Raw genomic sequence first — 23,831 nt, forward strand, 5'->3', positions numbered from 1 at the left:
CATTTCAGAGGTAGTAATTTTTCTTTACAAGATACATGACTCTCGTGCATATTAATCGCAGTTGATATTCAAACAGTAATATCTGAACATGATCGTATTTGATTGCACAAAGATTTCACGTGAAATGTTTCCGAAAGGTGATCGAATCGATTGGACTTCTTAGCCGAAACCGTCTCGGTTTCGTTCTCGTATTAATCATTGAAGGGAGTCTCCGTGAAAGATTGAGCAGTCACTCCTGCAACCACGAAACTCTCGTTCTTATAGCCTCTCTATAGCTTTTCCTTCGCGAGTTTCCTCTTAAAGCCTCATTTTAGCTCCCTTGTCTGGCTGGAGTTCGCCGCTCGTCACGCTCGTGTATTCTTCTCCGTCCAATCGGCTGTATGATATGTTTAACGTTGAATGTAATTTGAAGGATAAGCGGCGTGTACAGGTTGCTCCTTTGACGTTTAGAAATTATGATGTCGGCAACTTCCAGATTGAAACTACTTTCCCTTGCAACGTGAGCCCCCGCAGGTGATGAGAATAACGTGGCCCGTCGTATTTTCTGCTCCAATCACCGTGTTCGAGTACCCCTCCATTATCTGCGCTTCCGTCGATGTTTCCATCGACGTTGATTTTTCTACTGAAACTTTAATCAACGTACGCTCTTCCACAAACCTCGTCCTCCCTCTCCGCACGGCCACGTTGTATCGTGTAATTATTCCCGGGGAAACACTCGATACACGATGTTTTATTCATCGAGGATAATCGATTTTCGACATTCTTCGTCCGTCAGTTTGTTTCGAAACGTTCTTCACCCTAACGACGGGAAAACTCAACTTATAATCGACTCGTACAACTCTACCTAAGGAACCATTATTCATTGTCTTCGATAGTTATGGCGAACTTTCGACGTCTACAAGAACGGTCAATGCTGATCTCGAAATTACGGAAATATTTTGGCAAAAGGTACTCTCATTTCTGATACACAACAAATTATCTTATTTGCAAATTTTTATATTGTTCTTAAGCAATGTTTACTGTTTAATCTTACTGTTTATTTCTATCATGTATGCTTTTCTCGCCGCACAATCTGACAAGCTACGAAGGCTGAAGGAAAGACGTACCATATATGTTAAGTTCCACATAGTTAATTATATTCATTCAATTTTTTGGTATCTGTATTAACATAAACTTCATTGAGATATTCAAGTGTTCTATTCAATTAATATCTATTCATCCAACATAGCAGTGATCGTGCAAAGAGGTTGAAAGTAAAAATTGCGAATGCGATCGATTCTCGTGTGCACAATTGAAGTTCAACGATCACTACGCAATTTGCATCGTTCAGGCACGATTACGCGGTAAAAAGTGTTCCACGAAGAAAGATATAATAGCCGATAGAGCGGTACACGCAAATGGTTTTAAGTGTCGACACCTTTCCACGTTTCTCCCTTTCTCGAAACGAACCGGGTTAGTTTAATTGTACGCGTAACGCTGGCGTGCACCGATTTCATTAGGGAGTCGAATCGAGTGCGGCAACGACTTCTTACCGATGCATATGCACGCCGTCAACTTACTTTACTTACGGCCATTACCGTATGCACCGCGCAACCCTTTTCTCTGCTCAATATGCGCGAACCACCGCCGTCTGGTCTATTCGTAATGCAAATAGATTTCCACGATGAAATTGGATTCATGAATAAATTGTACCCTCCGATAATTTTGTTTTGTTCCGCGACGTGCGACCGCCGCGCGCTCGTTCCGATATATTTTGCCCGACGACCACGGATTTTCAGCTAATGCGTTTCGCATTGTCGCGATTTCGCACCGTGAGACGCCTGAGAATTGCCCGACCACTTTTACGCAGAAATCCTGCCGCGATATTTTCATTTACATTCCTCGCTGCATCGGGCCATCGCGATCCGATGAAAGCTAATGCGCTCGAAACGTGTGTGGACGGCGTTTTAGGGTCAGATACATATTTGATGCTCCAGGGAGATTATTTATGATAGTAGAAACGTTATACTCTATTTCAGCCAACCATCAAATTTTATGCTAATTTATGAGCGCGTTGGATAATTTTCTAATTAGGTCTTGCTGTATTAGGATTCTGCACGGTTGCCAAAATTAATTCTGTTTTCTTGTTTCGCGCGTTTTAGGTAGAAAGAAATGCTTCCTCGTTAAATAGCGATTTCTTTTCTGGTACCAAGATGGTACAATAGATTTTCTGTACGGAATTGGGGGAAATGTCACTCAATGTACAACTCAATTACAACTCAGATGCATTTGACCGTTCTAAACGCCGATCAAACATCGCTTAGGAATCATAACGAGGAAACCTATCACTCGATATCAATTGATATCTACGTTCCAAATACTCGTGTCAAATCTAAACCTCGATCACATGAGGGCTACTCTTTATACTGTTGCAACCCGCATCTGAAACAGTGGACACGTCAATCTTCCATCCTTTCAAGTGATTAGTCCGTATCAAAGGATTGTTAACGTTGTGCCATTACTTCCCGATATTAAACACTTAATCCAAGTACTCACAAATTGAAACTATTTTTGTTATATGATTTCCTTGCATAATAAACGATATGTGAATTAATAATCTAACTGTTTGATCAAAGAGATGCATGTTTGATATGTACACCGGTTCGATTAACGGTAACTAGGACTTCGATCAAAGCACGCGGTTAAAAAAACCCTTCAGATTCCGGGCCAGTGTAATTTCACAGCGATCGCGTTCGGGTGATTTTGAGCAAAGTGCGTTTGCGATCCTATCAAGCCCCTAACTTTAGGTGTTACGTCCGCGCGACTCGTATCGCGTCCGTAATAACCCGGACATCCAATACCTGAGAGCTCCTAGCAGTAGCCAATCTAAGCTTGACTTCGCATCAGGAAGATTCTCCTCGCGATAAGGACACCTTCTCACGACGGACTGGACGTTCGAACGTTTAACGTCGTTGCTACGATGGGGTTGTTTGACATGTTAACGTTCGATGAAATGGATCCTAGAACGCGTTTAAAGACGGAAGCTTTGAAATGTCCGCAGCAAACGTTTATTCAAATGTCTATCAAATCTTAAAATCGGAAAATTTCTCAATTCAAAAGATGAATTCGAAAGATCGTGAATTTGAAAACATGGAACATTGTAAATTATAAGTTTGTCCAAAGATATTTGAAAAGAAATTGTAAACTGTCTAAGCAAATTTCAATGAATGATCTCCGAGAATATTTAGAATCAGAAAGATCAGGAAGTGAATGAAGTGAAGCTTGAGTTTAAGAAATGTCGAACACGCGAGGAGGCAAAAGCACGGTTTGACTAAAAGAGACGGTGTTGCTATGCAAGATAGAATAGGACATAAGCGGACAGAGCACGGTAGCTCGAAGCAATTACTTTTAATATCCGAAAGATTTATAGGGTGGAAGAGTCACGGGGAGTCTCTGCTGTTCCTCTTCCGTTTCCTTTTTTGCAACGCGCTATTCAGCCCGGCCTCTTTCCTCCCTCGCAGCTGTTCTTCTTCTTATTGTTCTTTCGCGAAGCGTACACAAACGGAACGAGTTATCTCGGCCTTTTCCCCGCTCGTTTCTCCGTCTCGAGACTCTCGAATGGAAAAACTGGCCTGCGATTCGTCACTCTCTCCCCCGTGACCAGCTGACGCTTCGTCCAGTGATTTCAACCCGACCCCGGAATTATTTCGATGTCCACAAACTCGTCGACGACTTTTTCTTCTCTCCATCTCGTGCTTTTTCACCGTCTCCGGTGGCTTTCATTAGCTGGTAGCCGTGTGTCGCGAAACGTTTACGCTTCTAACGTATCGTCTGCTCTTTCGTCCCCGTCGAGAGCGCTTTTTCCGGATTTATGGGAGCAAAGGAGATATTGAGTCCGCGTTATGCTCGAATTAACGAGATGATCCTTATTCCAGGTGCGAATGGTCGTTCGTTTACAGTTTCCACGATATAATTAAACGATGATAAAGAGATTTGCAACATACAGGCATCGTGCATATTTTGTGGACGTTCGAATTATTTTTCCTGTCTTTACGTACTCTGAATGTTCTCTAATATGCAAGAGGGATTACACGGGCTAGTAATCGCTAATAAATTGATGTTGACGTTGACAGAGTTTTCAGTAGTTAAATTAGTGCGAAGGTAATAATTAATGAATTAGGAAAGAAAAGGATGTACTAATTACGAAGTTTTGGATTACATTGAATGAAGGATTAACCTGTTTTCTTTTTTACAGGTACACTTTTTCATCTGATGACAGTGTCAACATCCCTTCGCAGTGATTACCGATTCCTTCCGAGCAGCTAATAAATATAGAAAAATGACAAGATTAAAACATCACGTTCAGAAAATTCACCCTTAATACAATAATCCACAACATGCGTCACATCAAACACGATTACATCTGCCCTATCGCGTGTAAAAACATTCGAAATTACAAAACTTGCTTGTCGCCTGTAAACAAGGAAAATAAACGCACGAATCGCCTCGTTTATCGAAGATGCGGATTAAAATTTGTGCCAGCTTTCTGGTTTTAGAGGGTGTAATTTCAAATGGCCTGTATCGGTGCTATAGCCCGTAGGAACATTAAATCCGGGACATCCCCTTATTACACGGCACGGTACGTTGTTTTATTAGACGCTCATCGCGTCGAGGGTACCCCGTTAATTTAACCATGGCGGTTTTAATTTGTCGGGGAAGCCTCCTCCCTCGCTGCCGCGCCGTGAGTCATAAGTCGAGCCGTGGATAATAGAATTCGAAAGCGTACGCATTAAAATGCCTAGAACCGTTCCCGTAGGCGTTTAATCGGTGCCGATGAAAAAATTTCATTTCACCAGTGTCGCTAACCCCTTCGATTCGCACAACGGGATTATCCTAATAGGGTGGAATACCATATACGCGTTATTCGACCCGTGAAAATATTTTTGGATATCGAATGATTTATCGTGCTGAATTCGGAAAAATTAATTGAGACATCTCTTGTAAAATTCTTTCACGCGCAGTTGAAAGTGATAAACGAATCGTTTGTATTCAACTTATCTTTTATTACTACAGAGTTTCTAGTAATTTAGCAATTGATGAAAATGAGGTACAATTTATTTAATAATAAAGATTAATCATGAAACAGTAATAAAGATAAAATTCGATGGAAGATCAAGTTTTCACCAGCAACCTAAATTGCCCGCAGCTATTCAACAGTGATTGTACAGTACTCGTAAAAGGGTATGAACTAATCTTCGAACGAAACATAAATTATAGGTATAAGTAATCCAGGCAAAAGCATCAAGCCAAAGTAAACGCAGCGAGGTGAACACCTCGTAATAACGTGCATTAACCCGTTATTTAATTAGAAGTTTCGATGAAAAGCGATCGTGTTCACGGTAATGGAACATGGTTTCGCGTGCACACGTAACATCCATCGAGTATACTTTAAAAAGCATTATTCCGGTGGTTCGGTTACCGTCAAATCCTGATCCGTTTTCCCGTCCAGAGATCGTCGAACCTGACTAACTTGCAAGAAGAAACGGTCCTCTAATTAGCGACTCTCGAACGGAGCTGGAGCAAACAACGCCAAAGGGTGAACACGCGTTCACCGGTTAGATGCGAGTATAAACACGAGACGGAGCATTGCACATGCACTTTTGTGCAGCCACGCAAAGCTGTTCCGCTGTTCCGACTACTCGTGTCCGGATATTTAACAGTCGGTTGCAAAGCCTTTCCCGGACCCGATCCTCTTTTCGCCGGCGTAATCGCTAAAGCTCCGTGAAACTCAAGAGCCGACGGTCCGCCTTTTGCTTTTCGCGCGCGAAGGATTAACTCCGTTCGTCCATTCGGCACGAATTTTTTTACGCGAAAGAAAGAATCGGGGAAGAGACGGACGAAGATAATCGCTACAATCGAAAGAACGGAGAGGAAAGATTGCGTCAAATTACTTTTTAAATTATAAATTTATATTTATTTACGCTATTATCGTACGTGATCTTGCAAGGCACCATTTAGCAAATATACTTTATTTTGTTCAGAAGAAAAGAAAGAAGTTCGAAAAAGTGCGAATTCCTTCCTCGTCCACACTATGTTTCTGCGGTGAAACGTTCACCCCGTGCCCCAGCTGACTGACTGGCTGTCCGTGGCAACCCCCTTTTCCTTTTCCACTTACAGGCCGTATAATTTCCCCTCGTCCGTGCATCATACACTCACTTATTTTTGCGCTACAATGAACCGAGCGGACGCGGTGGTGGGTTAAGCTCGGGGGCGGTTTAAGGGCGAGCCCGCGAGAGAGAGAGAGGGGGTCAGGAACGGTGGCATAGGGAGAAAGGATACATACGAGCAACGCGACAGGGAGAAAAATCGTGGGGGTTGCAACGATGCGAGGAGGAAAGAGAGGACAGGCAACCCTACGAGCCCGTGCCCGGATAAATTATTACTTTCGTTCCCGGTGAAGCAATATCTGTGCTAATAGGAAATCACGAAGGGCTTCTAGTCTTCCCGTTCTACGCTCGCCCTTTCGTCCTTTCGCGTAACGACGCCCATTCCTCCTGAAAACGCAGCGCCGCTGACAAGTTGTCTGCGGCGAGGGGAGCTGACGGACATCTTTCTTCTGCGGAATTCTGAAATTTGGACATTCGGGAATCTGGGAATTTAGAGATTTGATAATGTTGAAATTTTGAATTTAGAAACACAGAGGTTTTAGAATTTAAGAATTCAAAAATTTAGTAGTTTAAGCATGCAGAGATTTAAAAATTTAAGGATTAGGGAATGCAGGAATTTGGAAACTTTGAAGATTTTAAAAGTTCGGAATCTACAGCTGTAGAGATTATAAAATTTAATGAAGTAGGAATTTAAAGATTTAGAAATTTTTAAATTTGGAAGCACAGCTACACGGAGAATATATCCATGGCGAGGGGAGAGTACTTTCCATTTCATCGAGCCCGTGGAAAGAGGTTATGAGAAATTACGCGGTTGGTGTGAATCCTGTTCTTTTCCCTTTTCCTGTTTTTATTCGTAATACCGAATACTTTGGGCCGCGATAAATCGAGCAAATTAGCGCCGTTGTAACCCCTTCCTGCAGGGGGTGGCACAGCCGTGAGCTCGACGAAATTATTCCACCGAACTGCGTGAACGATGGCATTTAGGGTAGTTTTATTACGACTACGGTGACCAATTTGTCTGCAACCGTGTTAGGGACAGTTCTATAATGAATGAAGCATCGAATTAATTTCTTAGAGAGTGTATGAGCACATTCGGTTGGTAAAATTTGTTTTTATAATTAAACTCTCGACGCTAATCACCGGTAATCCCGTCATTCATTAAATCGCGACCGGTGTAAAATAAACGATGGCGCGGAAAAAGAGTTTAACGTCCATTGATTCGTCCACAGAATCTCGTTAATGTTCGTTTACACATACCGTTACGCGAAAAGTCTCGTTTACATTTGATCGATTCAGATAGCTTGATATTCGGTTGTTTGGAAAACACGATTGTTAAGTAGGTAATCGTTATCGAGTCAATTTATTTTATTCCAGCGCCCAGGCGATAAAGAATGGTTTCCGGTTCACTGGGTGACACGGAGTTGTTAACGTTTCCCGATAAACATAATTATTGCAAAATTGCATCCTTTATGCGTAACTGCTTTCTAGCAGTCGCATAACGGCCCGAACGTGGTCATATTTTACGAATTCGAACGTTTATGCAAAGGACCGTTTCCAAATCATTTGTCAGCACCGGTCGCGTGTTTATTGCTACTAACTTTCGATAAACATTATACGAAATTCACCCCTTTACGTACATCTGTAACCGATGTTTGCGCACGAATTGAGCACGATCAAATTCTATAGTTTATTAACCGGACATCGTTTATGCAAAAGGTCTTTTATCCAAACCGGAAACCAATTCGCTGGTAATTTTGAAATTTCAGTATTTTGTGTACAATTGCGGTCAAATCATACATTTTAACTTGAAACCCAAATCAAATGTACCTCGAGCATTATGATATTTCTCTGTAAACCCGCTGATGAAATTGTAACAGGATTTCGACTGTTAATGTCATTTGTGATATTTGTTGTCATTACAATTCAAATATCCTTCAAGTGAAAATTATTACAAGTTTCGTTGAAAATTTCTACACGACGAATGGCATTTTATTCGACAAAAAAATAATTCTCGAACACCTTCGTTTCAAGATGGTTCGAAATAGTGCTCGACGCTGGAACCAATCAATCAGACAATTGCAGCAGACGTTCCAATGGTACTTCGAGCTTAGAATCATCGACTACGATCCAGCGAAGTTACCAATGAAAACTACGAACCGAGAAACGCGTAATTATCGTGTCGTCGCGACAGCGCCTCGAGTACACGAACGCTGCTCTCGAACAGTTTAATAGGGTAACGATTAACGTTTCAAGGATATGTAAGAAAGTAAACTCCTTCTCTTCCTCTCCGTTCCTCCACGAAGCGAATCCAGACGAAGTTCCTGGGCGAGCGTCTGGCGGAACGAGAAGGCGCCGCCAGGTATTATACTTTCACCGAGACAGACGACCCTCCAACGCCACCCCTTTTCCATTTTCTCGAAAACAGCGCGCCAGACGGAACGAAGCTGGAATTAATTAACGTCCTCTTCGACGCGAAATCGAAGACACGAACGCGAGCGGAGGCCGTGAGAGGCCGATGAGAAAGTTACTTCGTCGGCAACGCTCGTGCGTGACGAACAACGATTTTCGAGCGTTTCCCGGAATAACGAGTCGCCTTCAAGCGGCTCGGAGGGAACGGTGACAGACAGACTTGCCTTGGTAATTATTGTTATTCCACGTGTCAAACGGCCCACGTTTCCAGAGGACGCGAAAACGTCATGGATCTCTTGACGGCTGACTGAGCGAACCAAGATGTAAATCCCATTAGAGAACTTGACGCGACTTCCTGGTCCGAATGTCTTCGCCGAGGTCGCTGATGAAACGCCGACAACCACCGTGGAACGTGTCCGTGAGCTGGATAACAATTTCGATTCGGATGCGTGGAATCGGTGACAATTATGATCCCACCATGGAGTCTTTTTACATCCAAATTTCGTTAACTACGTCGGATAACAATTTACCTTCGACGAAAAGTCCTGGGGTAATTATAGAAAGCACAAGCTGCGTGTCAAAGAAGCAGACTCCAAAAGAACTGTGGAAAATTTTTCTTTATGAAAGCGACGCTTTCAAATTTACAGTCGTATCAACGAGTCTATACTTTCATGAAAGAGACTAACTAGAATTCTACCAAAAGACCGAGAATTAACCGGAACAAATTTTCTACAAAACCTATCTCAAAAACTGTACCAAAAGCAGCTTCCTACGTTACACCATCGTCAAAGAGCTCCTCAACTACCGCAACCACCGTAGTCGTATCAACTTTTCCTGCCTTCAGCCCATATTCTCTTGGCTCGTTTCGCATTTCCGTCTATTACAACAGTTTCACTCGTAATCCAGCGAAACGAGCGCGGAAAGTAACACACAGACCGTCTGTCTCGGAGTCGTGGAAAAAGCCACGAATTATCCTTGTCGTCGAAATTTCACGTGTGGCGCGTAAAACGCGGGGCGGGTGTCGATATCTCGCGAGAGAGAACGAATGCCGCGCGCGAGAAGAAGGCACCGTTGAATTAATAATCGGGACGAAGACGCGACGCAAGTCAGACGACTGTTTCCTCGATGCAAACATCCGGTAACCGCGTGTCGAATGTCTCGTGTTTGCAGAGGCACACGGCAATTCCGGATTAATTTGCAAATTTAAATGCACCCGCACGCCTTCCTCGCGACGGTTACAATTACCATCGTAACTTATCTCCTGATCTGCGTACGTTTGTCGCCGGGAACCGTTTCGAAGCGAGTAAACTGTCTTATCACGAACGTCAAATAAGGATTCAACACGGATCAAGTGGTTTTGTTCAGTTCTAGTCATTTCGAGAATATACACCCCGATGCCACGTAATTCTCTAGGCTTTCCTTCATCCGAATGGTTTTAAGAATATTACTTTTACACACACTATACAAGTTTTGTAACATATGATACCATGATTTTAAACCATTGTCACGTTTAAGCTATTTGTTATTTTAAACCTGAACTGTGGGTGTACCGCAAATATAATAATAATAACAGCGGACCTCCATGAATTCTTATCTTCCACAGAGACCAAAGAAAACTCTACACATGACTCAAATTGACATACTCGTGCATTCTTATCCCGCACAGAATAATAGCACGAGTTGAAGGAAAACACGGCGAATTTTATTGTTGCAGCCAGAAAATTTGAAATTGGCAAAAACGAACAAATTCGAGCTTGCGACCATAAGCGTTAAGATTACGCTCCGGTTGGTCCATGAAATTTCTTCGACGCGTCGTTACGTAAATATTCATTAGAGGAGAAAACTGGCCGTAGGAAGGGTCGACGGTGATGCTATGGCACTCCCTGGGGAAAGAAAGGTTCCTCTCTCGTAGGAAGTCCTGCTCCTGGCGAGTGGAGACGATAGCGAACGTTTCAAAGGAGCCGCTGAAATAATCTGCTATGCATAGCTTCGGCCCTCTTTCGCGCGGCTCGCTATTAAATTCGACTGCACGAGACGTTTACCGGAGATCCCCTGGCAGACTGGCGGTGTGGGTCCTTCAAGGATAATATTCTGAATCCCTATGAGCTCCTTTCTTTTTCGAGTTCATCGTTGTAGATGATCAGATCGTAATGAGACAGGGAGTGCAAATGGATTATTTGAAATCTAAAAGATTCCGTATGAAACCCGAATCCTATGTTGCACATGGAAATACTTAATATTCTCGATCATCGTTAAATAACAATACATAGAATTTATGAGAAACTTTGCACGTGTCATTAAGAAGATGGATCAATATTTCTAAAAGTATCGTTTACAAAAATTGTCTTAGAGCAGTAGAAGAGCAGACCGATAGTACAGAAACTGTAAAAATATTGCTCGCACGAATTTTCTGATATTCCGGAGGCTGCCAGAGGATCCGAAGTTCGCCTAGCCCTTTTAAAAACATCCATAATGCACGCTCCGTTGTATAATCCCGTCTTGCGTGGAACGGGGCTCGCAAAAATCTTGCAATTCGCCCTCCTCTACCGACACCGGCTCAGACGTTATAATCCTTATCTCGCTCTCTCTCAAGTTTGCGCAAGCCGTTCTTAACATTCGTTTCCGTTTACGACGCGAAACAGCCCCCCGCGTGCCGCGTATAGCAACCGCCTCGAAGAAAGGGGTAGGTAATTTAATACTGGATTCGGTAAATTCGCGGGCCGACTTTCCACCTCGGTCTGGGATCGCGAGCGTTCCCGCCAAAGTTCCGCGAACCGGAAAAAGGAACCGTCTCGGATTACTTTCGGGGCGACGCGGGTCGCGATTAAACTTTCATGCCGGTGAAATCGTGCCGAGGCGATTTCAAGAATGCATAGGCTAATCAAAAAGCCCGCCTTTAGCGGTGGGACGCGGAGAGTCGCTGAAGAAAAGGTACAATAGTGGTGCATTACGTTCGATTTTAGTCGGAGCTTACAGTGTGTGTAACAGTACTTTAAATTTCTACAAGGTTGTCTAATTTGTAAAACTTCTGAATTTCTAAATTTGAAACTGTGCTATCTTAGTTGATCCATGACTCGTCCGTTTTACGCAAGATTCTTCCATAGAAATAGGTTTGGCCAGAACCGTGTCGGAAGCTTTCCTTGGCAATAGGACGCCATACTGCACGAAGGGGGAAGAATAATCGGATAATTTGTATCGAACGGTCTGCGGATCCCCTTCTTTTGGGCGTAGCCGAATTAATATTCGTTGGCTTATTTCATTTCGCGCCGATCAAGGTGTTGCGTTCTTGGAATTCTCAGCAAATTGTCCTTTCGCGCACCCTCTCGTCCAGACCTTTTCTCATTCCCGTCCTCCTCGCCGCTGTCTCGTCATATTATTTCCGCTGCCGGAGTTCCGACGATATCCACATTCTGCCCGGTTCCTATATACTATACATACAAATACAATATGTGGGCGTCGTGAGGGGACTATTGGCTAGACTGGTCGAGATAATTAGTAGAAACATCCGGAGCATCGGCGAAATAATGGAGAAACGAAAGGAGCCGCGACGTGCTTTCACGTCTAGCCGTGAAAGTATTTGCACGAATAGGCGGGTGTGCAGAATCTGGTCAGCTATGGGCTCTCCTGGAACGCGCGTCGTTATTGCTCGTTATTTTATTTCTGCGCTTTTTCGCCAAATTCTGATACAAAATCGATGCATAATCCTTTCGCGGCTGTCTGAAAGCATGACTGGTTCAATATCCTTTTTTCCTCTTTAGGAAGATACTGAACAAAAACATTTTGACTTATTCATAATATAACATTAACACAGATGAGAGCAAAAAGATTCGTGTCGAAAGCTGATTATCCAGTGAGTTTGCCATCGACTGGTTTAATGCTTTGTGTATCTTTACAGAAAGTCTAATTAAGGGACTTGGACATGCCCAGATTGAAATTCGGTACATTTTGTAATTTATATTCCATGATCATCCATATTCTGATTAGGTCTTGAAGAAACTTTTCGCGTCCCTAGTACAGAGACACTTGAAGTTCCTCATTCGTGAAGCTTTGAACGTCGAAATTATAAATTCATGGCACTTTAGAAATTAGTGAAATTAATATTCTAGAAATAGCTAGCATATCTTTACGTTGAATAATTCACGTCCTTATGTTCCGTAAATGCTGAAATGCTTTTCTCAACTTCATTTTGAGGATCAACATTTTCAAAATCATAGTGTACTAAAAATCTTAAACTGTATTTCTCTCACGTCATGAACAGCCACATTATATATTCAGTTATAAATAATTTGAGCCAGTAATTGCATGCACCAGTGCAACAAGGTGAAGGACACATTGAGAATAAAATTGTTACATGGTAGGGCTACTTTTTCGTGACGATCAAAATATTGAGGCAACACGACGATGGTGTACAGCTCGAAGCTGGTGCACACCGGGATAAATTTGCACACGTACGCAAACTCGAACGGGCATGGTGTACATTTATAACGCCGTGGGGTCACGCCATCACCTCCGAGATTCTGTTGGGTATCGCATGCAACTTATGATCGTTACTAACAGAACATTATGTAAGCCACGATAAGCGCGTAATAGTTCATTCTAATCGTTATTTAAAACGGACCTTCCTATCGTGCCGGACTTGTTAACTCCTCTGTAATCTTCCTGGAACGTTGCTAATTGTATTAGGTCCGCTTTTCCCCGCCTCTTTCCACAACTTCGTGAAATTTACATTCGTCGACTAAAATTCCCGTGTTTCGTGTGTTCTCCGTGTTTCTCTGAATCCTGTGTACCCGCGTTGGAGACACGATATATCGATCATGTGTATTATCTTTCGTTTTGCAAAGCTTTGAGAGCATAGAGAATTTGAGAAAAATGACCGAATGTTATTAAACTTATTGTACAATCAATTAAGTATGGAAATATGAAAGCGCATAAGGAGATTCGATATCATTTACTTTTATTTTCCGACAAGCGATCAAACAAATCTTGATGTTAACGCCTTGAAGATTTCTTGCGGACTCTATAAGATTCATTGCTTCTGAATTTTGCCTGCTTATATATCATCGTTGTTTATCCGTTCGATCTTTACGAGCTTGCAGACTTGTTTACTGCTTTCGAAGGGTAGGAAAAGAAGCTACAGGGGGTGAGTCACTATAACTTAGCACCTTGGATAACTGCTTCGGTATTGATATTACAAGCGCCTCAGGATTTACGTGCCCTTCACGATGAACTTGTACTCGCGTCTAAACATCTCTCGTTTCCACTGGCAACTTTCGATCAATCGATTCGATCGGTGAAATAACGCGAAAAAAGGGTTCGCGTTATCAACGGCTTGCATTTCCAATTCTCTTCTCGAGGGAGTTTGATATTTATCATTTTCGCGGTGTATTTACAGCAAACGAATCAGATATCTCTGGGCGCTGTTCGCCCACTCGATGTTGTTCTTAGCAAAGTTGTCCGAGTCGGTAAACTTCGTTCGCATAAACGATTTTATTAAATTCTGTTCCCTGGGCTTCGTAAACACGGTTATATTGAAAAGTAAGTTTCTCTTCAGTTATAGAAACAACGATCCGTAGCGAGGGGAACGAGGTGGTTGAATATTTATAGGGACCGGCGAGACTGAGCTGGACATTTTCGACTTAACAACTCATTAATAAGTTTCCCGTTAAACACGGATCAAGAAACTTTCGTTGTAATTAATCGAGCGGTTTATTGGACGAGTTCTCATCTTCCCATTGACGTAAACAACAATTGCTGAAACTCTAATTTTATTGCGACTTAAATAACATCCGAGGGGAAGCGAGATCAATTGTCTGCAAGTTTTCTTCGGAACTTCCTGAGAAACGGGTTATGCAACTCTGTTAACTTGTTACATGCAAACGACTGTTAAAGTCGATCGATAACCTCGCGACGATGTCTCGGTCGATTTTAGCACGGGATTATCAACTTAGAATTTGTCGTATGAAAAGTTGGAAATTCCGGTATTTGTAAACTTGAGACCGCGATGAAAAATAATAAAATTATCGCTAAAAGCGTCGAGTAACGAATCCGGAATTGGTACGAGAATATTTAAGGCATTCGAAATGTGCTCATTGATATTTAAAGAAAATTGACTTAACGTCGTCGAATATTTGACGACTGACAATTGTTCATTGAAAGTTAAAGTGTAATTACATTAGCCAACTCTCTCCGTGACCCCTCTCTTTGTTCCTTTCTCCCCGACTTTGTCTACAACTCTAACTAGTTAACTCGCTTCTCGACTGTACTTTTAGTCCTCTACACATACGTCGTACAATGTGTCACGTACGTGGTTGTACTCAAAATTCTACGTGCACTTCTGGAAGATACTCAAATATGCAGTCCGTTCTGATATGCACTCGTGCTCTCTTGCCTTTTTCCAGACATTCGTCATTCACACACCTGCGCGTACAAAGCTCGGTCATTTCTGTAATATATCGTCTGATTCAAGAAATATTCCTTAATACATTGATCGCTGAGAACACTGTGGCGAGGTTATCGATATTATTATCGTAGACTTGTTTGGCCTGGTTTTAAGGTAGAACACAGATTTGAACGAAGTCGATTCCATGCATCGATGATCTCATCTGCAGGCTGATGATACATTGCGTCGGGAGCATCGATTATTGGAACACGCTTATCCGGAATTCCGATTATACGAAAATCTGTTCTACGAAATATCGATCAGCCGGGACATCGACGAGCTGTACGCAGCACAAAGGCTTGCCCTACCTCCCTTTATTAACAAGCTATTGTAATATCTTCGCAAAAACGCTAGATCGAATTCATTCGACAGGATGAATATACGAAGTAGAAAAGAGAGATACTTCTCTCGGATGGATTCATTAATTAATCCTCCTTGATTAACTCCTGTTTGGGTAAACGGCTTTCAGAGAACATAATTTCGTAATAAAAAAAGAGGATTACATTATAGGAGTGCAAATGGCAACGACCGCAAGAGTCCAAGCCAATCCTCTCCCTTCGTGAAAGTTGCACGAACGATTATCAGAAAACTGACTCATCGAAACGAATTAAGCTCAGTCTCTCGACGAATTTACGTTAATTGGCAATATCTTTTAATTACGTCGCAAGCATTATTCCGACGGTCCCTAATCGTAACTCGTCGACTCGATTAAAACGAGGCAACTCGCAAGTCACGGAATTACCAGGGAAAAAAAAGATATCGTTCGACCGCGGGAACCGAATTTCACTTTTACCCGGCAAGATGAAAACTACTTAACCGTCTGCTACGTTAGCTGGATTTTCATTGTAAACTATCCTGTCTCGACCGTTCTCTGTCTCTTTTTCCCTGGAAAGTCAGAGATCGTCGAATCCCATAGGCGCAGCATGGCACAGCCGCAGATATTATTGGAAAAAATATATCGACTCCATAAAACCCACGGAGCCTTTAAGCTGAAAATTGCTTACGGTCGAAAAAAGAACGACTGGTTCCGGTGCCGTGATATTTTCACCGGAAGTTGGACCTCGATGCACAGCACGAACCTGATAATCGTCTCGTGTGTGTGCGTTTGCTTAATCGTGTCCCGATATTCTTCGCGATCGTTGCGTATTTTTTCCCGATACAAAAAAATGCGTTTCGTTAATTACGATTATCTAATTAAACCATCTTCGCAGCCGTGCCGGAATTAGGGACGATAAAGCCAATTAAAAAATTTTAATTTTCACCTGCTGGAAAATGTAATGAAATTCTTCGCGAGTTCGCTACAAATTTTTTTTCCCATCTCGACCATCCACCCCCCGCCCTCTTTGCTAACCCTCTCAGCTGTGTTCCACTTTTCCTTTTTTTTTTGCTCGGTTTTCGTCACTGAAATGCACTCTGCGCATTCTACTCTAATTAAATTTAATCTTACTCCCCGTGAAACGTTTCCGTTATTTGCGGCCGACGAATTCGTATAACCGTCTCGCGATTTTATCGTTTGTCTCGTGTCCGATGTAATCGCGAAATGTGCGAGCCTTTAACGAAATATTTTTTAAGAAACTATATAAGCTCTATATTCTTCTGTACTTAATACAACACCAAATCGATATTCAGCACCTTCTTGAATATTCACCAAACAAAATTGCTGAAATAAAAGATGTTTTCTTTGAAAAATAATAAAACACCTTCAGTGTACCGTTGATACTAGAGTGACTTTTGAAACTAAAATTGATACCATAATTAAAATTTGCTTATCTAAACGTTTGCTGCACGTCAAAGAACTTTCAAATATTTGGCATATTCTCTGAAGAATCCACCCTCGAAAATTCCCTTGCTCTCCCGTTCCCACGTTTGTCCACATAATCGACATTCTACTCCACATTTCGGCCATTTCCGCCCACCCTCGATCCCGCCAAAAGAATCAACAAATTACCGAAGAAACCTCCACTTCACCGCTCAACCCTCTCTCGTCGAAAACCGAGCGGCACGAGGGGAAAGATCCCTCGACAACAAACTTCGACAAAAACGCGCGAGTTTCGAGACCGGTCGCTGAGCAATGGAAGCTTACAGGGGCTGACGGAAGCATTCATAAAGAAAATCATCTCGAACTCGTTTATCGCGAACCGATTATATCACCTAGCGTTAACGTTTCTATTTCTTTCGATTTAATTGTTAGTAGTGTAATTTGTAGCACCATAACTTTTTTTCATATTCAAATAGATGTTAGCTATCAAATTGATAATCCTATGCTAAAATAAATATTCACATACAAGTGTCCACGAAAGTAGCCAACGTTGGGTCAGACTAAGTCTATTCGAACAGCCACGTAATTCAAGATAGCGCATGTAGTCATGTCTCGTTCCAGACAGTCCCCAGCTACCAAGTTGTCGCACTCAACGTCCACACGTTCTTAACGAAATATTTCTCCGAAGAATCGCAACGACTCGTTCCTAAATGGTGCTTTAAAACTTCGAGACATTCGAGCCAAACACACCAAGGGACTCGACGATGTTCCGAGGCGTCTGATATTCATATTTCACCTTCATATCGATACACAGCGAACAAATGATCGGATAAGAGAGTCGCATTTCAGGAATAACCTACCGCAGACCTAACAGGCCATTTCTACTCGCGTGATGCGTTGCTTCCTATAAATCGTCTACGCTACCCTCCTTCAACCCCTGTCCTTTCGATTGCCACCATCTCTCCATTCCTTTGTCGCTTGTTCGCCACCCCGTTCACGATTCTGTCCGTCGTACCCGGACCGACCCTCGTCGAAGCAGCTCCTGCCTGTGTTTCCTCGTTGTGGTACCGTGCCGCATAACTCAAACTGTCCTCGTGGAAGCTAGCTTGCCTCGGATTTAACGCGCGAGATCTTATCGTCGGGACAACAATAGGCGCCGGCGGCCGACTCGTGCACGCTGAAATACTTATCGTCCAGAAATTTATAAGACGCCCGCGGAACTCGCAGAAGCTGTCCTCTCGCCGCGACACGCGGTGCCAGCTATTACCGACTCCCGATACGCGGGTATAAACCATTCTCCGAACATGTTCGTGTTAGACGGTATAGCGTCCTGAGACCTCCCTTCAAGGGTCATGTCGGGATTGTTTGAATTCTTGTCGAGTTTTCAATGTCAGGATGTAGGTAAGTCCAGCGGAATGACCGCTGGAGTAGCTCCTAGTTGGCTAGAATTTGAACCCTTTCGGAGGGTCAAGCGAGGAATACCGAACTTCAAGGGTTTGAGAAAAAAATCATGAAGAACGTAATGAGAATGTTTGTAAAATTTAAAAAAGAACAGATTCAGTTGTGGAAGAAATTGAAACAGACGAACATGTAAAATTCATGTCAAGTTTCTTGACCTTAACTCGTGGCGCATGGGTGAAGAAAGTATTCGTGATTGAAGTAAATCTCACAAACTTATGTTGCATAAATAATTCAACGTCAATGCTGCCATTTAATCTGCAACTCCCTAATTATATGCCACACCTCTGCACCGTACGGGCATAAAGTTACTTGTACCTAAAAGAAACGAACACTGTCGATTAAAGGGTAGCGGATTTATCTTAATATCCCCCATTTATTATTCAGCCTACAACTCGATACACGTCAAAGATTGCAGTTTTAGGTGGAGTATTTCGCGGCCTGCTTTAGAGAACACTGAACAATGGAAAGAGCTTTAATCTACGAGTAGAATAGTGTTCGCTTCGAGACGCGTATCAACGTCGCTTAGAACTGACGTTGCATGACGTGCGTGCGTTTCCCTAATAAATAGTAATTAGCCGCCTGGTAATTAATATAGAGGAGAAGCCGATTTTGTAACCTTTCCTCCGCCTAAATTGCGACTAATTTCTCTACGGAATAGCGCCGGTTGAAATTCAATAACGTCCATCGCTAGAAGCAATTCCACGATTGTATTAATCAAATTGCTGTCCACTTTGTTAGCAACAGCGAGGTATTAGGAGGAAACTTCCGTTCGGGGCTAGAAGAAGGTAAACATTCGCCGGTTCCACCCACGGGTAAACAACTCCTGGATCGAATTCATTTGTCCAGGAAACAGGGTGGTGTTCACGCATAGAGGAACTCCGCAAAGGAACTCGAAACGATTAAGGGGTGCCCTTTGAAACGGCGAACCGAAGGGTGGGAGTTTGTAGGACACCGGTTGAAATAATATACCGTGGCAGTCGTAAAAGCTAATAACTTCGAAGCTGGATTCGATGATATTTATATTCGTGGAAAGGAAATGTCGACATTGAATCGGGGGATCGAGGTGTGCCTGTGTACATTTGACGTCCCTCGTTCTTTTGATCGCGTTTTATCGAGATGGTTGGATGAAAACATGGATCGCGGTTCTTTGGTTCGGTACTTAGCACTCTTTCAAGCGATAAGCGATTGCTGGGACACGATACATTAACGAGGAAATGATGCGAATTCGCGGGAATCGATGAATAGTCAGATTCATAAGTTGAAAATTCTTCAATTTTTAAAGCGTGATTGTTATAAATTCGCAAATTTGCATTAAAAGGTTTGATAAAATTACTTTGATCGTCGCTACGCATTTCACGGATTAAAATCAACGACCGTTTCTAGCAACGACGAATCTCATTTCGCGCAGTCCGACAAAACGACCAGTGTGGCCAGAGCGTTCTATAATCGCGGCCAATCGCGAATTGAAAACCGGTCATTATCCCGGCGCGTTAAGTCCGTCGATAAAGCGTGAACAACGTGACGGAGCGTAATGGAGATGGGCGAAAAATCGCGCGACACGCCATGTTTTTCGGGATAATACTGTACATTACGAGGCAGTAACTGACGTTCCGACCGAACGTCCAATACGTACGTACAGTATCCGTCAAAAATTTGATTATCGCCATCTTTCACCGACTCGAATCGTATTTTCATCAAACTCAAACAATTTCAAATGTCTAACGATTTTGTTGCAATTTATACTGTCATTTTTCAACGATACGTCGTACGATGTAACGATGAATCAGGTGATCCGAAACTTTTGACCGACACTATATGTCCCGGTGACAATTCTTGCGTGGACAATAAAGCAACCCCCGTCGGTGTTCGCCACTTGTATACTCACCCTCTCGCATCGCGTCGCTCTACCTTTCTGTCTTTCCCCTCTAGCGTTCCCGGCGAGTAATCAGCTTTAGCCGGTGTATATCAAATTATACGCATGGAGTAATTTTTACTGTTTTTTACCAAACAACGGCTGGGTTGCGGCGCGACAATAACGTCGAAATCCTTTTGCAACCGGGGTGGCTCGCGTATCGGATGTCAACGAGCACTTTCTGACGGCCGGTGTAGCTGGCTGCACGGTGTGTATTGCATTTTTACCGGTCGAGTTAAGCGGCGTTTATTGCGCGATCAACGCAACAAACCGTACCGACTGCGACTCGTATTTAACACCGACGCCCCAAAATCGAGTTGCAAATGTTGTGGAAATTTTATGGTTTTTACCATTCGTTCGAGACGTGCTATATATACTGTCAAATGGTTTACGAAGGAAGGAACATCATTTAAATTCTCGAGGGGCAAAGGAAGCTGAGAGCAATTATCCAAATTTTTAAATTGACATGTTTCTGCACCCCCGCGGTACACTCACTTTATGAAGGGTACCTTGATATAAATGTGTATTTTTCCGAAAATGCGAAACCCATAAGAAAGATTCCCACGAAGAAAAGTAAGCCTCGCATATTTTCCGACTTAGCTGCATCGTTACGCGCAAATTACCCCGTGGCCTATGGTCGGGCGCATGCAGCGAAATTCACCGTACCCCCGGGGGTGTCTACGACGAAAGGGATATTATTATCTAGGGTACTTAAGCTTTACGTATTTTTGCATAACTCGAAATTAGAAGTAATTATTGTTGCACCTTCGGGAACGTTGGTGGCCGTGCGATAAAGACCAGTCTTCCGAGACGGTTCTTGCGGCTCCACGCACGAAATCTTTCTTCGGAAAGATTTATTTAGATAATACACATTTGTCACTGTCCCGAGCCGGCGGTAAAAAATAAGTTAAGAGAGGTTGAAAGTATACGGGAGATCGGTTATTTGTCATTTCTGTTCGCCGTTAAGGGACATAAAAATTGGAACAAGTTAGACAATAAACGTATCGACTTTTCTCGGTAGAGGGAATCGCTTCATTCAATGAAGCTTTCGCGCTCCGTTAAAGCGGCACGGCTTATCGGGAATGCATTACTATAAATTTGCGTGTAAACATAGTGAACCATGCACTGAGCAACGATACAGTGAAACGTTGCCCGTAAAATTCGTGTGATCCTACGAAAATACAGAGTCAACCAATCGTTCTGTACCGCTTTGCAGAACGACCGGAAACAATCGCTTTCGGTTAAACGTTCCGGTTGTAACGCAGAGAACTCATAATCTTGTGCAGCGTGCACTGTATCAACGTTCATCTGGAAATTTCAGTTAATCGCTTTCGACGAAGACATTTATTGCCAGTTAAATTCGTGATTCCGATTTTTTAACCAAGTTATTCGAGTTCAGCGAGTCAGAACATTTATAAAGTTAGTTTTTATAGAACAATCGTGTCACGATAGTCATCGAGTTCGGTAGTTGTGAAAAATTCATATTTGATGCAAAGAATGTTGAGATGGAATTCAAATATTTAATTTAAGTAATGTATCGGAAGAAAGATAAAGAACAATATTGTTAAATTAAATATTATGTTTTGCGAGCAGAGCGAAAACGTATTTTCGTTATTTCATCAAACATTTCAAGCGCACTTCTAACAGATTCATAACATTTCGCTGTATAATTGTAGAAATTGCATATTGTGATACGAGGAAAATGAACAATATAATTTACGTCTACGCTCGATAAGAGAATTGAATAACACATTAAATTAATGATGAATATTCATTCGATGTATTATTATACATTGTATAATAATAGATATCTAATTGGATACGGAGTAGCATTATCTGACTAAGTGTTATCGCGTCAGTCACCCCGTACATTCGCGCTTGAACCCCCTCGAAAAAGAAAACAAAGGGTCGTTCAACCCTCCACTCGAATTCCATCATCGAACTGTTTGATTACAAAATTTGAGAACTATAATTCGCGACCGTATAATTTCTCGGTCGTCCACAGACAACTGCGGATAAATATCACCTGAACGTGCGAAATACTTGAAATATTGATAAAAGTTTGTAAATCTATCGAGTATATTATCTGCAACGGGCAGACGCGAAATAACAAAGTTATATTTCACAAGAACGGTCTGCTAGAGTATCGCGAGAGTATCGTTGTAAAATCCATCGGGCGGAATCGAGCGGGACAGCTTCAAATAATGCGGTTCAGTTTTGCGACGAGTGTTTAATTTCGCCGCTCTCTCGCTTCGTGTCCCGGTTATGTGGATGCGAGGCCATGAGCGTTGGAAATCTGTTTAAACTAATGGCGAGTAGACCCGGGGATTTTGCGTTAACGCCCCCGTTAATTCATTGTAAATATACTCGGTGTGTATTCGTTTCTCTATATTTCTATGTACATACCATTAGTATATTGCCCGGCGACTAAACATCGTTTGTACCTCTGGTAACAAACGTTCGCCCCCGTTGTTCGTGTACATCCCTCGCGTACGTGTATGTGTGTAGCTCGCCGTGTATGCCATGTTATATGTGCTCGATTTACATACTGCCGCCGTTCGATTCGCGTTTACCAATGCTATAAACACTTCTACGATAATAGGGACGTGGTATTAACAAGCGCGGTTATCGTCGGCCATTAATCATCGCTGCTGCCTGGAGACGATATTTTCGAGTGTTCGAGCGTGTTACCACGAGCTTTCCGACCTAACCAAAACGATGGAGCTGATCGAAGCTCGATTCCTGTCTCGTGTATTCCTCCGGGTATACGCCAATAGCCAAAGGATAGTGGATAGCCAGAAAATTTACGATAAACTGAATTTTAATAGGAGATCATTCTATAAATACCGAGCCACGATATATTGTTCAATAAAACTCTCACGGAAAAATTGCATAACAAAATATACAGCGTTCTGCATAAATTCCTATCGACGTTAAGATTCATAGAGATGATTTTCTTATCGTCACCGATACTACTTCGACTTTAGCACAGCTATGGTATCGAAACCTCGGAATCAGATAATATTTTAGAACTTAAGAATATTCGTTTTTATTACGAACTTTCTTGACTGCTTAATAGATATTACTCTAATAGCCTATGCATATTAGAAAGGTTCTCGGAATATCGAGGATCGAACGGATGTTTCAGTTCGTCAATGAAAGATTAAATAGTAATTGGTTTGAATAAATTCAACCACTCTCTCGCGCAGTTTCCATCGAAGCTGGAGGGGCGAGCACACTCCACTTCCTGTGCCGGTTCGCTAGAGATTTTATCTTTCTCAAAGTTTCATAACTGGCGGCTGCATTGGTAATGTATCTTCGGGGATTCAATAAAGCACGAACGGCTGCGGAAATAATGAGGAACGCCACCGACGCGTGCACTTCGTCAGCCGTTCCCTAATTAATTCCGAGTAATCGCGTAGAAGTTTAATCCGATGCGTCAGCGATCGACATGCGTGAATATATTGAAAGGGTTGTTTAGCTCGGAACATTGCGCTGCTTTTCATCGATAATGCGATTATTATCCTGCTTCTATCTTTTAATTTTGCTTAATTGGAACCTATTACACGGTTAGCTTATTGCCGTCGAATTTACCTCCGTCGATCTTATTTCCGATTCCTGTACAAGTCGACTAGTTTGTTAATACTTAAGAATTTTCAGTGGAAGTGTTCAAAATTCGAACTCGCTCGCTCGACAAGTTGACAG

General features: G+C 42.5%; 1 protein-coding gene across 4 annotated transcripts in view; it reads right to left on the bottom strand.

Moving 5' to 3' along the window:
• Nucleotides 1-23,831, bottom strand: part of Ten-a (Teneurin-a transmembrane protein) — a 495,126-nt gene that overhangs the window by 263,971 nt on the left and 207,324 nt on the right. The gene's annotated exons all lie outside the window — the stretch shown is intronic.

The sequence above is a fragment of the Megachile rotundata genome, chromosome 5, assembly GCF_050947335.1.
Source record: "Megachile rotundata isolate GNS110a chromosome 5, iyMegRotu1, whole genome shotgun sequence".
Classification (NCBI taxonomy): Eukaryota; Metazoa; Arthropoda; class Insecta; order Hymenoptera; family Megachilidae; genus Megachile; species Megachile rotundata.